At 47.8% G+C, this 9,053-nt stretch overlaps 1 protein-coding gene across 1 annotated transcript in view; it reads left to right on the top strand.

The window, feature by feature from the left end:
- Positions 1–411: 411 nt before the first annotated feature.
- The window catches only part of Atp8b1 (ATPase phospholipid transporting 8B1), a 125,719-nt gene continuing 117,077 nt past the window's right edge, over positions 412–9,053 (top strand). The window contains exon 1 of the mRNA XM_055622703.1: positions 412–487. The gene's annotated coding sequence lies outside the window, so the exon portion shown is untranslated. The remainder of the gene's footprint in view (positions 488–9,053) is intronic.

Below are 9,053 nucleotides of genomic sequence, written 5' to 3'. Positions count from 1 at the left end.
TAGACCTAGGTCGCCGCACGGGAGCGGGGCTACGTAAGGCAGCCCAGGCCTGGCGGCCCAGCCCCTTTCCGTCCGGGGGAGGGCTCGAGGGAGGGCAGACGGCGGGGCCCGCCCCCGGCCCCAGCTCCAGCCTGGTCCCCAAGCCGCGAGCGGCCACGGCCGCTTGCCAGGGGGAGGCGAGAGGCTCCTCCCTGGAGCAGAGAAACCAGTTTGTCCGGTCGGGCAGAGCGGAGGGAAAAGGGCTGCCGCCGAGGAAGGGCGCACCGACGCGGGGCGGGAGGAGGCGGGGAGCCCTTGGCGAGCCACGGGAGCCGGAGGAGTCGCGGCCAACTGGACGGGCTTCCCGGGGCCCCCGGCCAGCCCCGTGTGCCATGCAGCGCTAGCGCAGCCGCAGCGCTGGGGCCGGGCGGGAGGCGGCCAGGTGCGCACAAGCCTCGGAGCGGCGCGCACCCCGCGGATGCCCCGGTCGGGGCCCAGAGAGCACTAGGTAAGAGGGGCGAGGCGCTGGCGTTTCCCCCACCTTCGGGACCCGGCCAGTCAGGCAGGGTCCCCTGGCTCCCGTGGTGGTCCGCGGGCTCGTGGATTCCACGTCCCCGCGGATGCGGTGGCAGCAGCTGCCCGCTCGCTCCCTCGGGCTCCCGAACCGGGACGAGTGGTATTTGGGGGGCGAGGGCGGTGGTGCCGGAAGCCTCTGCCCGCTCCATGGTCCGGGGCTGGCGAAGGGCAAGATGAGAGATTCCCAGTTCTTTGGGGTTTTCACCTGTTCCCGGGGAATTGGGGGGAAGGGATCTCCCGGGAGCTGTTTTGAGTATTTTATTTTTCGTTGGTTTGCGACACACATGTCCGGAGTTAAGTTTTCGGGGTTTAGCCAGGGAACGGGGTGGGGATCTTTGAAGAGTGTCGCTGGCTGTCATGCGAGGACCACTGGCCGCTCTGGGAATCTTCCACTGACAGGTTTGGAGAGAAGGCGATCCCGTGCACACGAAAAAGACATCAGGGAGGAGCTTTTCTGGCCGCCGTGCACCTGCTGGGAGGGATGAAAGGGGCGAGACCCTTTGCCTGCTGGGCTCCTCTGGTGCGCATCGGTGAGGGAAGGGGAGTGAAAGGGGAAGCGAACGCTGTTCCGGGTGCAGGACCGAGCTCTCTGGCTCCAACGTACTGTCTTACAGCAGTCCTGAACCCCCTGTTTGATACCCGGAGCTGTCAGTGGAGGAAAACGCCGCAGGCGGCGGGCGAGGTGGTGTGGAACAGGGCTGGCGCTTTAACTCCTCTTTTGGCTAATTCTCTCAGCCCAAAGTGAAATAAATGTCTGGCCAGCCACTGCCCCTGGAGGCTCAGAGTGCAGATCTCTAGACTGGGAAGAGTATCAGGGTTCCGAGAGGCGGGAGCACCAGGGGTGAGGAGTTGGCACAGGAAAGTGGAAGGCTCCATTTGACCCCAACCCCCGACCTACACACACTGGCTTAGGTATTCTTCTCGCCCTTCTCTGGTGGTGGACCTCCCCATCCTCCCCAGATTGCCTTCCCTGTTGGAGAGAAGATTCATTCCCATTTATCTAGGTCCGTTGTTTTCAAAGTTCTCCCTCCACCCCTAGAAAATCAAACCAGATAACACCAAAGTGCTTGAAGACACCAGGCACTCCTTGGCCACAAAGGAGGAAGGTTAACTGCCTTAAGGAAGAAAAGCTACAAAGGATGTGTGTTTCAGGGTCTTGCTGGACAGTAAAGGTCCGTCTCAAAAGAGGAAAGCCAAACGGAGTACGTGGTCAAAGCCCTGGTTTTCATCTTGTAAGCAGTACTTTTGTGTTGGGCCTAAAGTGCCATTGGTTGCTCTGTCTTTTGTTAGGACCTTATTAAACCCTATTATAAACGCACGTACTGTGCGAAGGATGATGAGTGCTTATTAGCTGATTAAATTCTGGGGAGCAGTCACACCTGCCTACAATTAGCCTCTGAAACAGCTAATGGTTTTCTTTATGCAGAGACTTCCTTGTACTTGTCTTGAGAGAATGCGTAACCGCTGTGTTCATTTATCATCTTCTCATGGCTTTTACTTTGATAATATTCACTGGCTCTTCGTGTCAGGGCCCACGGAGGGGGCAAAGGAGCCTCATGGCTTGCTTAGCTTTAACTAACACAGCTCCTTGTTCGCCTCCTTCAAACTCCACTGATTTTTATTTTAAGGACAATGCACACCCAAGTTTACTTGTTATCACCTCCTACTGATGGAACTGGGAACAATTAATTTTTTTCTGTTTAAGATGGTGATTTAAAACAGTGATTTCTGGGAACAACCGGTAAAAAAAAAAAAAAAAAAAAATCGAGTTTTTGGATGTAAGCCAAGTTCAGGGCTAGCTCCGTGGTTAGCCTCACTTCGGTACCCGGATCTTGGTGAATGAGCGTCTGTGGAGTGCTTCCCTCTTTCCTGACCTTCTTTCCATTCTTCTCTTCTGCTTTAAAGCAAGGTGTAGTAGAAAAATACTCGCTTTTAGAGTCCAACAGACTTCAGGTATCTTACTAATCGCATCACCAGTTTGCTCATCTGTTAAGGGGAGAAGATACTTTTTTTTTTTGCCCCATTGGGAGAAGGTTGGAGAGGAGAGACAGGACATTTGCGCCCTTTACGAATAGTAGATGTTTGGGTGTTGTTTTATTTTCTCTGTAAGAAGAATGTTGTTTTTATTTTCAGTATCGATTGTGGTATTTCCAGACAGGGACTCCTTTGTCTGTGTTAGCTGCAAGCTTGCTATGTAGCTGACAGTGACCTTGAATTTCTGACCCTCCTCCTTTGCTTCCCAAGGGCTGAGATTACAAGTGTGTTCCTTGCACACCTGGAATATTTAATTAATTGTTTGTTTGTTTGTTTTGCAGAGCTGGAGATAAGCTAACCAAGTGTTTATCATGGAGCTTTTCTCTCAGCCCCTTGACATGGCTTTTAAAAGCCAACACCAGGAACAACTGTTTGGTGTTTATACATTATTATCACTTGATTCTGGAGTCTGAACACGTAAACAGGCTCATTGGTATATTAGTACTTTCTTATCTTACCAGTTTAAATTCTGTGTTAGTTTTTCTGAAGCAACATTCATGGACCACAGGTGATCTCTAGAACTCTGGAGAGATTTTCATTCTGCTCTTGGCCTTGCTTCTTCATTCTAGTTTGTAAAAGAAACCTTTGGACCTTCAGATACAGAGGAACTGGCTCTTTAGGGGCAATTGCAAATTGTGTGGGGTCCATTCCTGACCCAGGCTCCTATCAAGGGGAACGTTAGGCCTCTTCAAAACTCGCTTTTAGAAGTGTTGCCTCTATATCTGCTTCTAGATTTATCTCCAGGGGGCTTTTTTTTTTTTTTTTATGGCATTGACTAGATCCAGTATCGGTTGATAGGTTTCTGTCTCTCTCTGTGTGTAACAATTATCTTGCTTCCAAAGAGGTTGCATTAACACACATACCTAGATGGGATTTTTTAATGTTTTTTTTTTGTTGTTGTTGTTGTTTTTTTTTGTTTTTTTTTTTTGAGACAGGGTTTTCCTGTGTAGCCTTGGCTGTCCTGACTCTCTTTGTAGACTAGGCTGGCCTTGGACTAACAGTGATCAGCCTCTTTGCCTCCCAGAGTGCTGAGACTACAGACAATGCACCACTATGTCTGGCCAAAGGTGGCTTTTTCATCTTACCACCTGTGTTATTCTGGAATCTCATCCAGGTGCCTACCTAAAAGCAATGTCAAAGATAAGTTCTTTTGTAGCTCTCTATGTCAATAAGGCCCTAGTCTTATGGAGGATGATTATGGAAAACAATTATATACGTGAATATACATTTCTCATATTTATTCTTAGAAGCCAGGGAACTTACCAGCTCACATTTTGATACATTTGCCCCCTGATACCTTTGAGTGAATGGCACTTTTAAATAAATGATCATGCAGTCTACCCACAATGGGGGCCATTTTAATAACGGGTCCCAGTGGACAGAGTCCAGAGCAGTGTAAAGCAGAAACACTGGCCTCTACCTCCTCAGACTCAGGTTGGCATCTAGGCCCCATTGTTTCCCAGCTGCATAACCTGGGGAGCTTCCTGCAGCCTGGCTTCTTCTCCTGTAACTGGCGGGGGGTGATGATTTTCAAATCAGGCACTTGGGAAAGGAGGAGGGCTCGTGGCCCCTAATGAGAGGTGTTAACCTAGCTTTGGTATGGCTGTGTTGGTGGCAGTGCTCTCTCGGTAGTGCTCGCCTACCCATTGCCTTTCTCCCGGTCCATGGAGAACACAGGATTCGTTTTACATGTTAGCATTTGCTTAGCAAACACAGGTGCACATTTGCACCTGGAAATGGAAAGAAAGACACCCGGAGTAAGAGCAGGTTTCTAAGGCTTTGAATCCTTTGCCATTGTTCTGGAGTGCTTGGATGACTAGGGAGCTAAGCGACCTCTCACCTTAAAGGAGGATGAGTTCAGTCCCAGCCCCAGTGGGCTCTGGATGCTCTCTATTGCTGCTACCTCCTCCTGTCCAGCAGAGGCTCTGGGGACCCTCAGAACACTACAATGCCTTCTGGATCCCGTGCTTCTGTTGATTGCTCCTCTGCTTCCTCTTCTTTACTCCCAGTTTAATACTTAGTAGTGTTTGAACCTCATGGTTCATGGAGCCTGGGTATCTGTGGCTGGGAAACTTGATGCAACCTTCCTTCCTTCCTTTCTTCATTCATCCACTTACTTTCAGTTATGCCAATGGATTCCCTGCCTATGTGGGGGACGATTGTCATATTTATTAAGGGCCTGAGTTGGTCTTCTTTGATAAGAAATCTGGACAGAGGACTGGGGAGATGGACTGGCAGTTAAGAGCATTTGCTGTACTTACAGAGGACCTAAGTTTGGTTCACAGCACTGGCATGGCAGTTCACAACCATCTAGAACTTCACTCAGGTGGTCTGATGCCCTCTTTGGGCCTCCCAAGGATACTGCATGCATGTGGTGTAAAAAGAAGCAAACACACACACACACACACACACACACACAAATAAATAAATAAATCTGCAAAAAAAAAAAAAAAAGAGTTGACTAGGTTCTCTCTCCTGCTCTGGACACTGTCTCTACATGGGAAAAGGGTGGTCTTAGGTTTAGGTCTGGAGGGCTTTGTGATTCTCTTCTAGCTCTGTGGGCCTGGTTTATCATCACTCTTCAAGTGTAGCCTTTAAGGTGTGAGGGATGAACCTGGACATGACAGCAGAAGTGTCATTCTGGACAAAGGACTGGACTCCTGGGGGCAGCTTGCCCTAATTACCTTTCAGCGGTGAAAGCTATCCACTCCCTCCTAGCATGGTTGAGAAGCTAGCTTCTGTACTGGGTATGTGTAGAGCCTGACCTTTGCCTGGTAGCCTGGGTCTCTATTTGCAGGGCTGTTGTTTTATGGCTTCATTTCTTTGCTGAGTGGCTTCTGTTCCACCAGAGTTGAGGTTTGTTTGATTTAGGGTAGGCTGTGTTTGAAATCAGTTTTCCAATCTTCGCCTAAACTGAGTTGAGCTAGAAAAGGCCATGTAGGGCCCCTTAGATGCCAAATATTGTCCTCACAGTCTATCTTGCTCATAGGAAGGTGTGCCCATGCATTGGATACATGATTTATTTTATAAGATATGGTGTGATGTACACGCATTCTGACTTTGCCCTCTTGGGACGCAGTAAGCTGAGATCTCCATGCTTTATCCACATCTCCACGAGAAAGTGAATATTAAGACTGCTCCGTGACTTCAGTGTTTTAAATAGTCACAACTTGGCAAGATGGCACCTATGATGTCCACTTCCCATTGGGAAGCATTGGCCTTGTCTTTGCATTGAAGAATGGTGTGAGGGTCTTCTGAGCATTGAACCAGCGGCTCACAACAAACTTCTAGAATGTGCGAGTCCACACAGAAATCATATGTGTGGTGGGCAGTGGTGCTGTCAGGCTGCAGAGACCAAGGATTAGGTGTAATCCTCATTCTGCTTTGGGTAGCAGAACGACTTTGGGACCAGAGGGGACCTTTGTGATCACATTCACGATGCAAAAACGGATTTCACGGACATTTCAGAGAACAGTTAAATGTCCAGAACATTAAATCCTGCCATGTTAGCCAAGTGTGGTGCATGGCTTGGGGGCATTAAACACATTCTTATTACTGTGTAGCAAGCACCAATGTCAGCCCATCAAGGCATTCAGGGTCTCACACAGAAGCTCTGTCCATGTCTCCCGTCTCTATTCCATTACCTGTCACCATGAACCTGACTTCTCTATGGCACCTTGTGCTGAGTATCCCTTTGTCCCTGGCTTGCTTTTCTTAGCACAGCAGCTTTGGGGTTCATCCACAGTCTTCTGCCATAAGGGAGAATAGTTTTCCATTATCCATCTTCACATTTTGCTCACCAACCTTGCTGCTTGACAAATCCGTTGTGTTTAGCCGGCGGCCACGTCTCACTTATGAATAACGCTTCTACGGACTTGCTCACTTATGTTCTTGTTTGTTCAATGTGAGGTTTTGAGTGCCTGCTCGGTAAAAATTTCTCTTCATAAGTAAGGCCAGAGATGTGTGGCAATTAGTGCCATGCTTTCCTCTAGAGCCACTGTTGCGAAAATCTGGGGTACAGGGGGTGGTATCAAAGAGGCAAGGCAACAGCCACTTCCTTCCTTCGTCTTGAAACCTGCACTTGCTCTAAGATAAAGACATTTTTTTTATTGTCATCCACTGCTGTGGAGCGGTGGTTGCCTGCACTTAATGCCATCCTGGGTGCCTAAGAGCTGTGGCCCCATGACAAGGCCGTCTCTAAAGAGCACAGGTGTTGGCTGGAGACAACATTCTGGATGGAGAAAAGAATCCAAGCCTTCTTCACCAATGATTTGATTTTTTAAAAAATATCTTTTAATTGAGTATTTAAGTGTCAGATTGTTTTCCACTTTTGGGTAGAATGGACAGCCTTCAAAAAAAGCTCAAAGGGTCATTTGTATACTAAAGCATGACAGGGTGACCCACCATTGTGTTTCCCTGAGGAGATGGTCAGATGGCTCAGGCATGGACCAGAGGGCCTATAATCCCAGCATTTGAGTGGCTGAGGGAGGAAGAGAATCACAAGCTTGAGGTCAACTTGAGATGTATAGCAAGACCCTATCTAAAAAACAAAACAAACAAAACCAAAATGGGGGTGTTGCTCAGTGGAAGAGCACTTGCTTAACACACACAGTGCCCTGAGTTCAATCCTTAGCATAAGGTGGAAGTGGGGGTGGAAAGTATATTTATTGTATGTGGCGGTGTGTGCCTGTAATCCTGGTACTTGGGAGGTAAAGGCAAGTAGATCAAGTTCAAGGCCAGCTTTAGGTACATATCCCAGGCTACATGCAAGCCATTCTCAATAAATAAATAAATAATAAATAAATAAATCCAAACAAATAAATACACACGGAGAACACCTTTATATGTGTGGCAACATCAAAGCCAAGTTCTTACCTTAGGGAGTGTCAGACTTACTGGACAGACTTACTGGATGTCAGTCTGTCGTGCCAAAACATTTGTATCCTCTAGAGAAGAGTAATACCTCATATGAGGTTATACACATTCAGTGCCCTGAAAACTGTTCAAGCAGGAATTTTAACATTTTAAAAGTAGGATATTCTTTTAAAGTAAATGAAACAAGACAACAACAACAAGACCTCAACCCCAAACACCAGCCGATAATCCTTCTTCCCTTCCTCAGAGTAACCACAGAGAGAATGAAGCAAGCTGTGGCTGATCTCTAAGAGCAGCTCAAGTTGGTTACAATCATTTATTTGTCCATCAGTCTTAGGCTTCCTCCACTAGAGAGAAAAGTGTGAAAACTTTAGTAGGCAATGCAGAACTCTCAGATAGCTCTGCAGTGAGCTGTGTGGCGTCTAACAGGCCTTGGATCTTTAAGAGCCTCGACACCAAGGCTATTGAAGACAGGAAACATTTGGCTAGGACCCTGAAGCTTTAGGGAAGAATCAGTCCCATTTCTCAAGTTTTGCCTTAATGGCTGAAGTCCTCCTGTGACTGGGGCTTCCTATCTCCTGTGTCATCTCCTAGAGAGGCTTCTCCTCATCTGTGCAAAGTTTCATACATAATTTGAGGCCTCACTGAATCAAGTGGACAAGTTCAACACCCCACAGGTCTGTATGCCAAACCTTGGCCAGTATCCGTGTATTAGCAGGCAAAAATGTCCATTAGAAACTCAAATTCAAGAGGCCACAGTAGTTGCTAAGTATACCTAAGTATACTAAGTATACACAGGCTGATTATATATTGCACACCAAGATACATGCCCCACGACAGCAGGAAAATGGACTGGCAAGGATGTGACTTAGCATTGAAAGTGGAATGTCCAGGAGCATTATGGAAGAGGAAAAGACCTGGGTGGAAGAGGAGGACGTATAGAGTATCGGGGGCAGGGGGATAGGGGTTGGGGTTCATACAGCACAGGGCAGAGGTCTTAAAAGTAAGGTTGCCTGGCTTCTCTGATAAAAACAATACTGTGGAAGTGAATGAGAAAGAGGAGAAAGAAAGTGATGAGTCAGATGGAACTCTGCCCGCCGGTAGCTCCCGACTCATCTATATGATGGTGGCATTTGACTGAAGCAGGGGGCTATGACTCTGAAGCTAGTCTGTCTCAATAAACCAAAGTGAGAAAACAAGCCAGAAGTGAAGGTAAGAGGCCTGGGCAAGAGCAAGACTCCCTGGGCTCTGTGAAGGCTTGATTTTGTGTGAGATAGAGGATCCATGCGGGATGTCACTCACTGAAGGGGTGTGATCTGACCTGGGTCACTGCTGTTGCTGTTTATAGACCAGACCAATGTGGGTGGTCCTAATCCAAGAGACCAGATGAGAGGCTGTGTCTGAAAGTTATGATAGAAGCCGTAATGATTAGATGTCATTCAGAGGATGGGATTAATGAGATGTAGACAGATATATGGACATAGATATAAGTTTTAACTTGATAGATTGAAAGGCGATTTCTGGGCAGATCAGTATGAGGGGTGTGTGTGTGTGTGTGTGTGTGTGTGTGTGTGTGTGTGTGTGTGTGT

This window comes from Psammomys obesus, unplaced genomic scaffold (assembly GCF_907164565.1).
Source record: "Psammomys obesus unplaced genomic scaffold, mPsaObe1.curated_primary_1811, whole genome shotgun sequence".
Taxonomy (NCBI): domain Eukaryota; kingdom Metazoa; phylum Chordata; class Mammalia; order Rodentia; family Muridae; genus Psammomys; species Psammomys obesus.
Note: the sequence above shows the minus strand (reverse complement) of the source record. Positions and strands in the feature narration are given on the sequence as shown.